Source organism: Poecilia reticulata, linkage group LG15 (genome assembly GCF_000633615.1).
Source record: "Poecilia reticulata strain Guanapo linkage group LG15, Guppy_female_1.0+MT, whole genome shotgun sequence".
NCBI lineage: Eukaryota > Metazoa > Chordata > Actinopteri > Cyprinodontiformes > Poeciliidae > Poecilia > Poecilia reticulata.
Genome location: NC_024345.1, coordinates 4,151,181 through 4,168,551, shown reverse-complemented (window position 1 = coordinate 4,168,551; position 17,371 = coordinate 4,151,181). Strand labels below are relative to the sequence as shown.

The following is a 17,371-nucleotide window of genomic DNA, read 5'->3' as shown; positions in this document are numbered from 1 at the left end:
GTGTGTGTGTGTGTGTGTTACACAGGAGCTTTACAACAATGGCCAATGCGATAACATTTGGTGGACCACCTGTCAGGAAGCTCAGTTTGCTAAGTACAAAGTCTCATCTAACCAATCACTGTGTGTGCGAATGTTTTGTGTGTGTGTGTGTGTGTGTGTGGTAGGGGTTTACCTGAACGGCTGAGGTGGAGAAGTATTTGATTACTGATAATGTTACAGGGCAAGAACCATATGAGGAAGGACAGCAAAACGACCAAAATGGAGACGTTTTATCAGTAAAAGTTGATCAAAGCGACATGCGTGCGTGCATCATCTGCTGGCAAATGAGTCCTCAGCTTTCCAACTGTTACTCCACAGAGGAAACTAGTTCAAAGAGACAGGCTTACAAATGCCCATCTTAACTGCTGTCCATTAAAATGTCTTTAAACGGGGCCTATGACAGGAACACACATCCCCGTTTCACCTTCACTTATCATTAGTCCAGCGCCAAAGGCAAAAGGTCAGCGTTGGAGCAGACATTAACAAGTTCAACAAACAACCCATTGCCTCATAACTCGCAGCGGAGAGGTGTCTACATCATTAGCCCTAACTTGCGGCTAATTGCAACTCGCAGGGTGAGTCATGTGTGTGTACCGAGGGACGCTGATGAGACGGAAACAACAATTCACGTGTTCTCCATTTCTATTTGGAATTGCACGCTTCTTCTACGTGCCAAAATCCCCGGGTCTCCAACTGTTTTAAGACACTCTGAACATTTCAGTGTGAGAACATTTACCTTGTTTGCCTTCATAGTTTGGGACATGCAAGACCTTTATTTTATTTGCACTAAAAAATAAAAAAAAGATTTCATGAGAAGATCTCGTGGCAAGACGATGTGAAATAGTCCCATTTTAATTGCGCATTCATTTATGATTTCTACTGACAAAACTGAAGCTGTAAATTAGTAGCTATACAAATATGTAAAGATCCTATGCAGTGTTGCAATGTACACGACTTGATTAAATATGGATTACAACTGCAGGACTTCACAAAAATAAAATTGAGCAAATGCACAAAAGAAAAAAAAAAAAACCTGCCAGTTTTGCACGTGATCGATGATGTCAGAAAGAGGCAAACAAATCCTGCTGATCAGCTGACAGTGAATATCTGAGTCACTGCTGTCTGGTTTATGAGGTGTTTGGTTCCTCAGATGTGTTTTGGTTCCCTCGTTGATGCTGCAGGAAATCACTTCTACAGGTCTTCACCAGGCTGTGGAAATTACTCAGCTTTCCCAAAGATGTGCTGGATCACTGTCATGTGGAAGGAAGTGATTAATTTTTTATATGAATCAATAGATTTGCATATTTAAAGTTAGTTGGACTGCATTTATAAAAACATGTTAGCTCTGAGCTGTGGTGTGAAAGAACATGAAAGATAAAGAACTTTGTCTAAATACTCAAATCACAGTAAAATGTCATCTTTCATCTTAATTTTGTAATTTTAGAACGCAATACCTAATAAAGTCTTGAAACTCACTCAGTTTTTTGTCCACTAACATTTGTAGACTTAAAAAAAAAAAAAAAAGAGTACGAAACCAGTACAAAGTATACATTTACATCTTTTGGAAAATAAACTAAATTAAATAACTATATTTTTCTGTGCGCATACATTTGTATTATTGAGTCATTTTGAGCTTGACAGCCAAGGGAGTTTTAATTATCCGAGACAAAGAGCGATTCAATTTTTTTTTTGCTTCCCCACTGCATCTATCTTTTACCCTTTCACTCCTTTGCTTTTTCTTCCACCCTCCTTTCTTCCATGAAACAATAAAATCGTCTGGACTCTTAAGTTATGGAGGTCTTTTGAAGTAGCTGGAGGAGCCAGTAAATTTAGTGGGCACCTTTGGGAGTCAGTTCAGTGGCGCGGTGGCTGTACCTATATTTCATGCGTGCATGCGCGCGTGTCTCTCGCGGCTTTATGTGTGTTTGCATGAATATCCGTGCTCTCCCGAGCCACGGCTGTGCCTCTGCGACACAAGCGTGCTCAGATTGGGTGTGTGCTCCCGAACGTGCGTGTGGAAATGTTCACGTTGCTCTCCGTTTCATAGTCACGCTGATTTGTGGTCGTCTACATCGAGTTTCCCAGGACTCTATAAATCTGGCTGGACAAACCACATTAGAGATAGACGTGCATGTGAGTGGCTGAATTAAATTGCATGAGGTCTGCGTAGTGTACGGTCACATACTGGTCATCTTTGGCCATCTGTGGCCGACCACTGCCTGTTGTTTTAGCAGTATATCATTATGTAGGCTGTTCGGCTCGGTTGTTCTGGTGAAGGAACAGCCAGTAAGATGTTTTTTTTTTTTTTGCTAACTTTTGAAAAGTTTTCCTTCACCTATCCATGTGAATTATTGCATCTCGCTGCAAAAATGTTGGTAACACATTTAAATAGAAACTTTTTTTAAATGTACTCACAAACTACATTTCTAAGACTTTAAAAGCACAAGCAGAGGCCAAACGCCTAAGAAATTAGGTGTCGTTTTGGCTGATTTATAGACCAAGTCCACACACAAAATTCAGAAGGCAAACATAGTAATTTGTCAAAGACTGAGTGTGGGGAAAAAGGTTTGATTATTATTCATGTTCAGGAAGATTTGTTCTTTTTCCATTTGTTTGTTTTCTATTGTTAAGTCATAAATATGAGCTGAATGCTGCAGAGAACCTGGTTTGTTACACTTCTTCATTTAAGGCTCTCACATCAAGATGCTACTTATTGTTAAATAAAAGGGACACTTTTTTCTCTTTTGCTAAGCTACTGGTGTTAATGTGTACAACAGTACAAGAAGAAATGTTACAAATGAGAGACGGCGGACATGTTTTGACCAAACACAGTCAAAAACCTGCTAGCAACAACACCCGGCTTACAAAACGAAGAATTATGCAAATCAGAAGAACGATGAGCCAAAAAAGGTGAGAAATTCATAGTCAATCTTCAATAAATCCACATATTTCTGTTGTGTAGCAGTCAAAGTATTGGTCAATGCTAGCTTGTTTTCTCAGTTTTTTTTTTTTATGACTTGTTGATAACTTGATTTGTACCTTACATCGTAGCAGTTCCTGGCAATGGTTTGCAGACAAAGCTTAAAGAAAGGTTTCCGATTTAAATGACTTTGAATTATTCACAAGTATTTCAGCTGTGACTGTCTGAACACAGAGCTCAGAACTGGGACCAGTGACTGGAAACCGCAGGAGTCTCATTTCATCACCAGCATCACCGTAAAGACTGAAAATTGCCTGGATTTTTACGGAAACACTGGACCTGTTAGATCACTAAAAGAATGCAGATAGTCTACTGTGCATTTCTGCATGCTTTCAAAATGAAATGCATTGGGACTTTTTACAAACAATTGCTGTTCAAAGTGCAGCTATGTAGCTCTTATGGGACACTGATGACTTGCATTCATGCACCAACAACAGGAATCGGAAGTTGACGATACCATCCTAATTGTTAAAAATGCCCTGAGTGGTACCCTAATCCAATGGCATACTGGGAAATAGGAAGCTTTTATTTTTACATAACTTTCATAAGAACAAGGATTTTGCAACTTCTTGGCCTGTCAATTACCATCTTAAAAATCTTTTACCACAATGTGAGCAAAATGTTGTAGTTTCTGCGAATGGGTCCCATCAATCCCCATCAAGTTTTCTATTGTGCAAAATTCCCTTTTTTCACATTTTTGTACCGTCATTTAGGTCTCTAGTGCATAAAGACACACCCTGACATTTTCTTTGGCAATAAGTTAAAGTTTCTGTGGTGTCTGGAAAACGAGCCATTTCAAAAACCTTCTGATTTTTAAGTCACAATACGATTCCCTTCACATAGGAACTCAAGTGGAGCTGCAGCACATGTGGTCAGCTGCCTTTAAAGCTGTATGTGCTGTACAATGGCTACTGGAAAAGACGAGTGCTTTGTTGTTGACTTACTGCATTCTTGATGGTTGTGGAGCAGGGGGTCAAAGGTGTAGCGTGGTACAAGAGTGCATCTCTTTGCAAACATTTTCACATTTATAAATTGCGAGTTGTGGTGGGGAGGCGTGGCCAGCAGCATCTTATTTGGATTTAAAGTGACAACGTTCTAAAGCAGCTCATTCTGAAAGAAGCTCAAAACAGACAGAACTAAGAAGAATTGTATTACCATAAATCCCTTTCTCTTTCAGTTATGTTTTACACTTCTTAAAAAAGTGAATGAAAACATTTTAGAGAGCAACAATACGGGAGGAAATGTAAAATCACAAAGACAGATGTGACTTGAATATAACTTTCAATCAGAGAAAACATCTCTTTGCCATAAACAGTTTTTTTTTCCTTTTCCCAGTTTCTGCCCGTCATTTTCTCCCCTCACCTCTGCCTCCCCGTCTTTTTCTTTTCTGCTCTCTCAGTTTTCCTAGACACCTGTGCAGCTCTAGAGTTTCAGCCGAGTCCCTGAAAAATAAATGCGGCGCTCCAATCTCTTAATCCACTCGGCTCCACACGGCCACGTCACATGACACCGCCGTGGTCGTCCTGACGCCCAGACGGCACTGGGGGGGGGGGGATGATTGTTCGGTGTGCGCGTGAGTTTCGGAGTAGGGTCCATCACGCCGAGAAGAAGCAGAAAACAGAAACACGTACCGCCGACATGTGCTTGGGTAACAAAGCAGCACATGCTCCTTGTTATAATGTTCAGTGCATGTTTTATGAACATGTTTGGGTTGGGTGAGCGGATACTCTATTTTTAATCTAGTGACTGGAGAGCAAGAAGCATCATTTCTCATTCAAATCTTTGTTCTCTGCGAATGCTGTGTGTGTCTGCGTGTACATTTTGGGATGACACCCTATCCACAGCAATCAGTCTGACCTCCACTCTGGAGCGAACCATTCTCAATGATTAATGGATCTGCCTCCATGCTTGGTCGCTAAGGCAACAAGAAACCCGATAGCCCTCAGGAATTCGCTAGCTCGCCCTCAAAGTTCGGCTGTGTGTGCCAGTGTGTGAGTGTTGCTGGAGTTGTGGGTGGGAGATGTGGAAGGATGGAGTTGGCTGTGGTTAAGGTGACTGAGGATGTCCAATCCAGTTAATGGGGGATTCCTGTTCATACTTTATTCTCCTAAATTATGCCACGCACCCTTAAGGGAACCTGGCAAGTCGGTCTGAAGATTTGTTTTCAATGTATGTATTATGTTAGCATGTAAAAAATCACACCAGAGTTACAGGCCGCTTCTCACAGAGTCATTCACATCTGCGTCTTTGAGCGCGATTGTTACTGCTTCTGTCCCTCTTTGTGGTTGTAGATGCCGGGGTGACAACCTCATCTCCATCTGAAACAGGTGATGAGTAAAATCTATGTTAACAAGATGGCAGCTCTTCAGTGGAAGTGCTTGTGGACGGGTCAGCTTAACACCACGTCATTATTTTCTATGAGCCACTTAACAGTTTATTGATCTAGAGACTAGCAGGGCTCATTAGGCAAAACGCTCGGGCATTTCAAAGCGTGTACGAAGTGCCGCGTACAACTCCGCGTGTCAGTGCAAAAGCGAATGCAACATTTGTTAGCGATATTTGACAGCGACAACAAAATATATTTTTCTACGCGATCGTTGTCTCACTGTGAGTGGAAATGGATAAATCGTTGGTGGACTGGGACGCTCCTGTTGCATCAGAAAATGGAGAAAATAAACAACATCTGAACTATGAATGAGTTTTTGTTCTCATCATCGACACATTTCACATTTGACGACACAAACCCATCCGTATGCAGGTAAACAACGTACCGTATTCAGTCACTATTACATGGTCTACTGGGATTAAGCTGTGTTGTACTTAACTCTCCCATCAGTGGTGCTGCAGGAGATCCCCAATATGTCTCCTCCAACAGCAGATACATATGTATATATATGAAGATGTGAAGTAAAAGAACATCTAAAAGCAGCCAACAACTTGATGCTGTATGATCAGATGTATTTATACAAGAATGAGAATAATAAAAATCAAAAACATTTCTCTGACTTTCTGATGTAGTTACTGACAAATATTTCTCTAACCGTGTCGGCAATGAATGTAAGCATACAAGTAAGAGAACAAGTATTGTGTGAGTATATTTGTATAATATTATCAGAGATAATCTGTGTGTGCGCTGAGTGACAGACACAGCAGGGGTATCTATGACCGTGTGTAGACCCTACTTGACCCGATATGATGTGACCCTCCTGGTGTTTCAGTGCATACATTTTAATGCGCTGTGGAACACACGTTCAGGCATGCACACACACACACACACACACGAGATGGAGATATTATTCTTTTTGCTAGAAGCTCAGAAACTGGAAGTGTTGAGGAAACTCATGAGAACTGTTGCAAATGACAAATGTTGAGATAAAAATATTTTTTCCCCCCACTAAATAACAGATGAAAATGTTATTGTATTTTTCTAATATTTTGTTTATGATCTTTTAAAAAAACTTGCAGCCGAACACTGTTTAGATTTAATATGTGAAGTCTGCAAAAAGTCAGAATCTGCACTGCATCCTGCTTTTTTGGGGGGTTATTAAAGGTAAAGGTCCAGTTTTTATTTTGCACCCATTTTGAACTGGGATGACTGCAAGCTGGAAATGATGCAGTGATGCAGCTGGGCTTGTCAGGGGTGACACTGCCCCCTAAAGAGCCTCAACTTATCTTTACTTGTTTAATTTTGGTCACCTTCCAATAAATTCATTACTCTAATGCGCTATGGAAACCCTATGCAAAGCCATAAAGAAGTAACTCAGCACTGTGCATAACCAGACAGGAAGCTGACTGCTGGTGAATTATCCCAGTATTTGCTTGGGCTTCACACCTAACAAGCACAGCAGAGTTCCACCTTTGCATTTTGTTATATGCTATGGATTCGCATTTAAAACACACGCAGAAATCCAGACTGTCACACTGATTTAAACTCCTACATTTTGAAAGTTTTGTTACTTTTATTGTAAGAGGGATTGATGCAGCTGTTTTTTGTTTGCTTGCTTACTGTCAAAGCATAAAGATTAAACCTGCGCAAAGTAAGAACAGTTCTTTTTACATCTTGGTATTCTTTACAAAAGCCAAATGTTTCATGTCATTTAATGTGTGTTTGTACTGCGATTGACAACATGGCTAAATAGTGCTTTGTGTAAAGATGAGGATATTAATATGTAGGTGTCATCAGTTTAAAGGTATAAGAGCTTTGATTCTCAGGGGACAGTGAACAATGTCACTTTGGCTCGATTGATTTTGACGCTGCACTTTTCAAAACAGGCCAAATCACTTGCCATCGTGTGCTTATGTCAGCTGCACAATTGAGGCACTGTCCCTAGAGGCTGAATTGTTCAAGGCATTCGCTCTTTTCCTGGAGAGAATATGGAAAAGAGAGTGAGCGAGGCACGTCATACGTCACTTCCTCCCTTTGGTTAGCTTTGTTACCTTGGTTCGCAGAGTTTGCATGCTTGGTGCGGATGAACGCTCTCACCACTTCAGCTGAAGAGGACAATCGGAGGAACACAGGCTCTGGTCTGTTTGAAGCAGACAAATTAAAAAAAAAAAAAAAGTCTGAACGGCTGATTCTGGCATAATTTCACTGAAATATTACTGAAATGTTTCAGTGTGATAAGTTGGAAATGCACCTTCAACCTAACAATAATATTTGATTGAAAAATATTAAACAATATCCGTAAAATAATACACACTTGTTTTAACGCAGAGCAGAAGGGAACAGCGGCCGATTGCTAACTGTGCATGCTCACAAACTTGAGCATTAATGTGTTTTTATTGATATGTATCTACATATTTGCCATCAATGCAAATGATACACAGGACATCTGACATGTTATTGTATTTCTTTGTAATAATCCATATCCATTAACAGCTCTTGAATATCTTATTTTTTGTGTGCAAATAAAATCCCACCAAATCCCAAGTGATTCGAAGGACACAAAGAGAAAAAAATATTAAATAATTGCAAAAAGAAGAAAAACAGTTTGAGGAAATAAGCACTGAAAATGCTTGGAGGCTTCTAAAATCTGACTTTTTATTTTTTCTCTTCAACAAAAAGGCTGGTTGGTCTCTGATCAATAACATGCTTAATTGAGCATTAACAGAGCCGGTCCAATAAATAAGCAAACTAAGCCACTATATGGAGCAACAGAGGGTTTGATTTCTGACACACTGTGTGACTCAGAACTTTTTTTCCCCTCCTTCTTGTTGTTAGGCAAATCAAGGAGGTAACGTTTAAATTCACTCAATATTTATTCAAAAAAAGTTGTAAATATTTTCAACTAATTTAGAAAGATAAAACCACATTTAAATTCATGATGAATCGACAAATATGCAAATCGGAGTTACACGATTGGAATAATTCAAAGTAATTCAGTCGGTTCAGCTTCTGTCTGAACTGATGTTGCATTTCATGGACCCTAAATAAAAATGACATTTTTTCACATGTCTGTCAGCGTAGTTAAACTTCTCTCCGACCCCACTGATCCTGTACTGAAATGTTGAAGCCCAGACGTGACTGTGAGAGCAAAGGTTTGAGAAATAAAAGTCAAGACTGCTTTCAATTCAGTAAATAATGCAAGCCGACCGACATGGTTAGTAAATATCGAGATAATATTTACGCCGTGTAAACACGCCGTAAATATTAAGGTTCGTCTCAGCTCCAGTATTACCATATCCATGCCTCGGCCATCAGGGCTTGCATTAATTTCAGCTAATATTCCTGCGCTAATGCAGACGTTGCTCTGCGACGGAGGAAAAAATGAAAGGCGGTGAGCGGAGCAGTGCAGCCCAGACCTCCAACCCTAATCAGATTACATGATTAATGAGGGGGGGAAATGGGTTCATGTTGTATTAAGAAAATGTGTGTTTGAACCCAAAGCGGCGCGTATCAGCAGTCTAATGCATCAGCCATCGACTGGACACCTGAGATCCAGGGTCTGCTCTGCTGTTAGCTCCGTCCCAGCGGAGAGGCGCTCACATCGATTCTCCTTAAACTCGCACTCGCTCGCTCACTTTCTTCCTGCTTCTCCATTTTTTTTTTCTCCTGGTCCATCTTTTATCCTCCGTTTCCTTCTAGATGTTTCTTGTATTTCTTTCACACCTCCTGGGTGTAACACCCACTGACTCACCTCATTTTTCTGCCCTGTATGTGTCCTCTTCTCCTCTTTCTTTACTTCTCCAACAGGTTTTTTTTTTTTTTTGGTTTGCCCACATGGCACAAAAGTAAGTGTTTTCTATCTGTTATTTAGCTTCTGGATGATTTAGGTTCATTTTTGGCACCTTAATGACGGCCAGCTGTCAGCATTTTCAGCTGAAATGTCGTAACATAATTTAATCTCCGAGACTCGCCGTGATACAGTAGCTTATCCTGCCCCAATAAAAGCGACTAAGTTCAGAAGCCATACTGTAAAAGTAACACAACCAGGTTGCCATATCAAGACAGGAGTTATTCGTTACTCATATCCTCGTATTTTTCCCCCACTGAATATTTTTTTAAAAAGAATAAATGATTTGAAAGAACGAAGCTTATTCTTTGAGCATCAGAGAAGGTCCAGTCGAAACCTCAGAGAAGTCTTGATTTTAGCCGTGGTGCTGGGAGGCCATTAGACCGTCTTCCCTGGGTCTATGGAGCTGGTTGCATCCCGACACTCTCCGGGGAGCCGAGTTGTTATCTGCGCAGTAAATGCAACAAACGCACACAGAGTAGGGGGTGTCAAATTCATTTTCATATCAAGATCATTATGTTCTCGAAGGGCCCGTTGTGGCCGAATGTATTGATAAAACCCATTAAGAAACTTCAAACATGAATGAAGAGCCGTCTCTGCATACGATGAGCACTTCTTAAAATGAATTAACATTGAACATCTTTTCACATTGATTTAATTTGGTAGATGTAATCCGCTTTGTCGTGATTGATGAAATAATATTTAAGCACCCAATTGTTATCTCGAAGGCTCCGTTTAGGAGGACATCTAGAGTCCAGAGGGCCACATAAAGAGCTGTGGCGGATTGACACGTGGAGTAAATAATGAGTGATTAGTCTTAAACACGGAACGACAACAATCGATTCACCAACAACAACCGCTGTGATCCACTAAGTTGTAGCGAAAGGGGAATTAAATTTAACATCAAATATTAACCAGGCCAGGTTTGGTTAAGCTAATGGGGAAAAGAGGTGAAAGTTAACAGTCATGCTGAATCATTTATATTGCCAGATTTAAAAAAAAACATTTTTTTCACGTCTCACTGAAACCACAATTCGAAGTATCTTTTATTAGGCTTTTATACCATAGACCAACGTCACCCTGTGCAGGCCACGGCAGTATTCAAACATGGTGGTAGTGGTATTATGCCGAGGAGATGCTTTTACGCTAAACAGAAAAGCTGTTTAGAGTAAATGAGCGACCCTGGAAAAAATAAAAATAAAAAATCCTGTTAGAAGCTGCGAAATACTCGACGCGTAAGACTTAATTTTTATTTGTAAAAAAAATTAAAAAAAAATAAAAGTAAAATCTTGACTTTGGACTTTGCGTTGGTTTGTCGTCGACAGAAAACACATCGGAGATTTAAAGGGGTGTGAATACATTAGAAAAGGCACAGTGGTGTCCCTCCGTGCATCCAGTAACAGAAACTCATCTGAAAGCGGGACGCGCAGAAACAGCCAAACGCACAGACTGGACTCTTTGTGGTGTAATTTGCTCCAGACTGGATCCCTAGGTCATGCGAACACGCCAGATTTATGAATAATCAGAGAGCGCTCAGTGTTTGCTCTCCTCAACTCAACCATCATCTCCAATGAGAAAGTTTACTCTGAGAAGTTTAGTTACTGATTCTAAGAAAGGAGACGTATGAGACGCCCATTAAATCCAAATAACCCCGGGCTTAGAGAATCAAAGCAATAAAGCACGTTGGATAAATAAATAAATGAATGAAATGAAAATTATAGAGTCAAATCAGAGCAGTGTGAGGGAGACCACAGAAAAAAACCCCGAGATATGGAAACTAACCTGCAATATGTAGACAAACAATTACCGCAGCATTTCATCAGTAGAGATGATTCACGGCTGCAGCATGCCGAGGTGCGCACGCGTACGCACGCGCGCATAACTGCACGTAAACCCAAACAACAAACACAAGCAGGCACAGACTCGCTGTGAATCCTGAGGAAAATATCGGTGCTTTGGAAGTATTGCCGGTTATATTTTCATATTTCTACCCCCCCCCTCCGACCCCCATCCCAACACGCTCCCCGCCGCCCCCCTGCTGCTATAATTTTCTCCGCTGTCAAACAAATCAAAACGCCAAGACCAAACGGAGGCTCAGATTTTCCACTGTCAGGTTCACAAACGCGGCGCTCTTACAAAAAGTGCTCTGTGCGAGAAGACGGGACCTGTGTGTGTTTAATAAAAGTAGCTTCAGCGAATGTTTGTCCAGATGACCTTCCAAGTCTGGGAAAACACCTCGACTCTGTGTGTTTTTCTCCTCTCCCCCATTATCTAATATTAGTGTTTTAAAAGTTACTCCTTTTCCAAAACAGGTCAAAGCACAATGGACGGTTCATTGAGCTAACTTTAATGCTAAGCTTAAATTAAACACAAATGTACTCACGGGGAGGTTTTGGTGTTGTTGAAGTAAACAGAGGGACATTTCAGTCTTTTACATCAACACTGGTCCTCAGGTAGCTCTACTCTGCATGGTTTAGATGAGCCTCTGTCTGTTCCAGAGCACCTGATCCAAGCCATCAAGAGCTTCAGAAGCCATTTGAGTCAGGTGTGTGGAAGCAAAGAGACACTGTGACGCTGCTGCTGCTGCTTTTCTGATACGGTTCCCGGCCACATCACATCACAGATCCTCAACTAGATTCTCAACGTTTGACAAACTCGTGGGCCATTCTAAGTTGTCCGCTTCAATCAAACTCTAGTTTGTCTACAAGGTCTGGGTCGTGTGAGTGCGAAACTATTGCGCAGTGCATTCTGGGACAATAGAACTACCACAAACGTTGTGCTGGTCTTCTTCATTTGTTTTCGTTTCTGTTCCTTCAGTAGTTTCTGGTGTAGCGCCACCACAGGCGAGGAGGTGAACAGGTTTTTCAACTAAGCGCAGGCACAGCGGGAAAGTAAACGGCACCAGCTGAAAATGCAGCAAATGTTGCAGTTTTGATCCCCGATCGAACTGAATCTACTGGACCGCCGGGTGTGAAAACACCCAAACGTTACGCTTTAAGCCCCGTCTTGTTGGAAGTCAACAACCGTTCCAGCCTGAAGGTTTTTTTTTTTGCCACTTGCAACAGGTTTTCTTCCATGATTAATTTTTATTTAGCTCCATGCATCTTTCAATTCAGCTTACAAAGTCTAAGTCAAGGAAAAGCATCACCTTGGGTATGGTGTGTTCAGGCATTTAGCCAAGTATTTGTAGTTTTGTTTATTGTGTCATACTTGCGGGGTGGTTGTGGCTCTGTGGGTAGAGACGTTATCTTGCAATCGTAAGGTTGTAGGTTTAAAGGCCCTGGGCACAAGTTGCCTCCTGATCTGCATAATTGTTGTGTAAATGTGGCTCAGTATGCTGTCATGCACTTTGAGTGGTCTGCATGACTGGAAGTATGCTGTATTAGTATAATCCATTTTCAGGCGATGATTTTATTTAAGGATATCAGAAGAAAGGGGAAGGAAAACATTTGTACACCCCACTCTCCAGATTTATGTGTGTAAAAACATATTTTCTTCCTTTTCACAATCACACACTACGTTTCGGCATTGTGACGACAAAAGAAAAAAAAACCAAAAAGCAAGGGTCCACTTCATTCCTCCAACAGGATGGCGAGACTCTCCGCTGCCGTCTGATTACGTTTCCCCTCGGAGTGCCATCCGTCATCAGGGGGTCAGAGGTCAGGAGATTCATCAAAACAGTTTGTGCAACGGGAGGTACACAAAGGAACCTCTCAGGATTAGAAGCAGCTCGCTGTGTTTATGGCCGCCTGCATTAAGGCCAGGACCGTCGACACCTGCCGAGGCCGGCTCGGTGTGAACCCGGCAACCGTTCTGATGAGCTGGAACGGCAGACAATCGCAGGAATGCCTCTTTTAATTTCCGTTGCTGATCCTAGCACGTTGATCTGGAGGCGCTGGAGTTACATTTTTTTGTAGCTTTTCCCCAGTCTACTGATTCGATTTTTCTACAGAATAAAAGCTCGCTTGACAAATTAGAGGGAAGTGGGTGAATTTTATGGTCAGAAATGAGTTTATAAGCCTTGAAATGTGATTAAAATGTGTGACTTTTTTTTGCCAAGCTTGCAAAGACATTCACGTCGGTGTTTATAGTTTGGATACTGTGTGAATGAAAACCTGTAGAAGGATATTTTCTATTAATAAAATGCATTCAAAAATTATGGGAGTCTCTGGGATTGCCGTCATCGTTTGTTGTATTTTTCTGTACTGACGTTAGCGGTGTCTGAGTTTTGGACAGCGCAGGAAGACCACAGCGCGTGGTGCTTATGCACATGCCATAAGTGAAGTCTATTGTGTTTGACACGCGTTGATTGCCAGACAGCTGGCGTTGAGGATAAACTTCCCTCAAGCATCTAAATTCCCTGTTTGGCAGATTATTTTGGCTTTTTATGATTTCCTTAATAGGGTGCCCTTCTGGGTTTGTCTGCAAAGCCCAGCCAGATGTATGTTTAGCACGGATTTGCCACAGAGTTCGGTTTATATGCTGCTCAGCAATGACTGATGCTCAACTGACAAAACGTCTGTCCGCCCGAAGATCGCACTGGATCCATTAGCTAGTGTTTGGACACCTGTAGGGGCCGGGGCTCGAAGGGGACGGCCGTCAACAAGGGGCTTCGGTACATCGAGAGATTATCCAAACAGTGGGACCCCGGCTAAAAAAAACAAGCCCCCCTGTTTAATGCATTAGCGCTGGATTAGTATGAAGAATGGGGACCTGAAGGTCTGACTGATGCACACTCCAGAGCTGTTTAAAGGGATCTTCTGTAAATAATTAGTGATTTATTGCAGTCTGTATTTATTAGATTGGAAACTGCAGAGTTTCCACCACTTAGAGAAGGAGAGGAAGGGAAGTAGCTTTAGCATACACACACTATGACTGCTTTAGTCGTATGCAGAAGATGAATTGAGGGAAAATATTAATGTTTCTATTTAGAACAGAAGAGAACACTGGGATTTTCTTTGTTACCTCAATAGAGAAGATTAGGTGTACCAGCAGCAAGGTAACATGCAAATGGAGGCATACATTTTCACACAACATAAAATATAACAATGTAAATTTACAGTAAAAACAATACATTGGTTTTAGAAATAACAATGTATTTAAAGAAATATGCAGCTAAGTAGGATCAGTTAGATCTTCTGAGTTTTGCATCCTCTTTGAAAAACTTTAATATTCTTAATTTAGTCAGTGAAACAGTTGTGTAGATTAATTAACCACACAGTGGTGTTTTCAAGCCTTCATTTCTGTTAATTATAATGATTTTCCACATAACACTAATGAAAACATGACATTTGAGATTAGCAAATGAAATCTGACCAACAAAAATGCAGAAATGTCAGCTCAGTATAAAGTACGTTTAGTACCTGCTTTTAAAAAAAGAAGCTTTTTTAACACATATTTCAAATTTACTGAGATGTACGTGAACATGTTTTGTACTTGGAATTGCAGGTTTATTTGTACATAATTGTCCAACATGTCAAAGAAAAAAAAACATAATTTGCATAAACCATTCACAGTGTTTTTGTCTTTCAAGATGTTTTAAGAGAATAGGTCTTGGCTACTTTTGGATTATACTTCAGGTTCGGCCTCCAAAAGCCAACTAATTTGTATAAATACTAAATGAAGACAGCTTATCGGAGAGACCTAACTCCTGTGAGCCATATATTACTCTCCTATAACCCGCAGTTGCAAACTGCGGGTTATAGTAAAATATAACCCGCATATTTTACTATGCGGGTTAGTAAAATATGCGGGTTATATAAAATATAAGCAGTTTATACCCTTTCAGTCATCTGCACTGTCCCTTTAAGCGGAAGCACCAAATTTCAGATTGGAGAAATTTATAAGCCGTTCCCACAAACTAATCATCCCCCTTTTAAAACAAATACGCAGAAAAACGCACTTTGCGTGGAAATAATTAGGAAGAAGTTTGTTCCACAGTCTGCAGCTTTCTCAGAGTCTGCATTGTCTCCGCGCTCTACGCATACAAGCCCAGAGTACAGTGAGCGCAGTGTGCTCCCCGTAGCCGTACAGCAGCTTAACCCTGGGTGTGTGGACCAGGTCATGGGCATAAACTTCCAATTTCTCCCTGTGACATTTATTAACTCCTACAACTGCGACAGCTGCTGTATTTTTTCCTCTCCGGGCATGGAAAATTAAATCATCTAATTTCCTTTGCCCAACCCTATTTTGTGTAAAGTTTCTTAGTGTGAGTTCAGGGAAAGATTTTAACACATTAAATCATTTATTTACACAGTTAAATTCCTCCTGTTTCAGCAGTACGGCGTAGGTGGCTCGCCACTCCGTAATCCGGTTAGAACAGCAGTTAATGCAAAGGCAGTGGGTTAGCGGTTTAATCTGAAGCAAATCTGATTGTTTTTGACAATAAATGCAGAGGATATATGAGGACAGCTACATATTTAACGCCGGTACAGCTTGATAATTTGTATATTAAAACACAACCGCTCTAAAGTCTGTATATTAAATAGATTTACTTATTTTAATATTGATAAATATCAGCTTTGCATAATACCGTAGTGGAGTCTTTAATGCTAATAACTGTTAGCGAGACAGCGTAATGCCATCAGGGGATAATTGCTGGTCTCTGAGGTGCTGGGGACGCTGCTGGCAATAACTGGGAATTTGCTTCTTATTAAAAACTGCTTTGGTGACTTGGGAATAAATTCATTTTGGCCTCTTTTATATCTGCAGACAGGGAATGAACTGCTAAGGAGCACGAGAAGCCTGAGGCAAACATGCAGGCATACTCTGGGAATGTGTGTTTCTTTTTTTAATCATTATTATTGCTTATTCTGGCTCGTAAACACCCATCACTTCACTTTTGAGTATTGCCTTCGCTTAAACTGCTAAGTAGCTCCGATAATGCACCTTAAATATAATGTTTTTTACGATCAGATTTAGGGTCTGCGATCGTACATCCATTTTTGATGGAGAGACCTGAACCGGCGTCCAGCTGGCTCTAAGAATCTGCTGGTTTCCTGACTACAGAACACGCCACCAAAGTGCTACCAGCTCAAAAAACGAACATACCTCCTCAGTGAGGAAGTTGTAACAGAGCAAAGAAGACTCAAAGTTAGCTGGGTTTTTTTTTTTTAAATTAAGGTCAGATAATACACAAGTACCTATTACATACTTGAATGGAGCTAATTGAAAGTAAAATGATATGTTGAGATATGGTATGTCTCCAAATCATTTAGGCTGCGAGAAAATGAGAGAGAGTGAGACTTTCAGCAAACAGGAAGACTGAGGAGAGAACATCAGCGCTGCTGGTTGGGATTTTTCAACCTTTGTTAAAAAAGTTAAGAGCCTCGATTGTCCAGGGAATACAGTTTTAGACAACTGTTTTAATAATGCTAGATGTGCTAGCCGAGCCAATCCCTAATAAAAAAATCACTCAACATGTCAATTCTGCACTCATTTTGTCTTTCTTTTTAACATAGTAAAGTCCTGTTTTACAGTGATTGCTCTCTCTCATACATCACCTATAACCCTGAAAATAATCAGCTTCCTATATCTATCTAGGATAAAATGAAACTGACTAAAATCGGTCCTAGCATGTGAGAGCTTTACAAAAAGCAGAGATGGTAGAAAAAGGGACAAACTTCTGATTGCTGCATTTCTAGAAAAAATATTTCGTTCTTGATGTTTTGTTGTGTTATTTTTCAGTAGCTGACGGTTTAACATGTGCGCATCTTGTTACTTACATGCTCACAAGTAACCTTCAGCGATCATTTACTCTACAGTGTTTACATTCTGGTGAAAAAGAAAATCCTCGGCTCATATTTTGCAGTCTCTCTTTCTATGTACCGTACAGCACATTTGCCGTGAACTTACTCAGTGGTCTAAAAAAAAATCCGTAGATGATCTTCACCGTGATCTTCACGATGAAACAAGAAAAATGGCTGGATTTGCAGCGACAGTTTATTGAGGCGCTACAGCTTTGCAGGAAATTTACACTTAAAGTTTCAAGTTTAGCAAACACCTGTCAGGTTGAGTTTGTTTTGTCATTGCAGCCCAGGGAGAGTCAGCCAACCGTTTCACGCTGACAGAGCGGCGGAGTCCTTATCTCTAAAACAGCCAGCTGTAGGCTTAGTGCAGG

General features: G+C 40.8%; 1 long non-coding RNA gene across 1 annotated transcript in view; it reads right to left on the bottom strand.

Moving 5' to 3' along the window:
- LOC103476417 (uncharacterized) overlaps positions 1-11,983 on the bottom strand; it is a 36,870-nt gene extending 24,887 nt beyond the window's left edge. Inside the window, exons 1-4 of the long non-coding RNA XR_535466.1 lie at positions 11,636-11,983; positions 9,590-9,699; positions 7,457-7,545; positions 5,245-5,337 (exon numbers count right to left, since the gene is read on the bottom strand). This is a non-coding gene — a long non-coding RNA (uncharacterized LOC103476417). The remainder of the gene's footprint in view (positions 1-5,244; positions 5,338-7,456; positions 7,546-9,589; positions 9,700-11,635) is intronic.
- Positions 11,984-17,371: the final 5,388 nt, after the last annotated feature.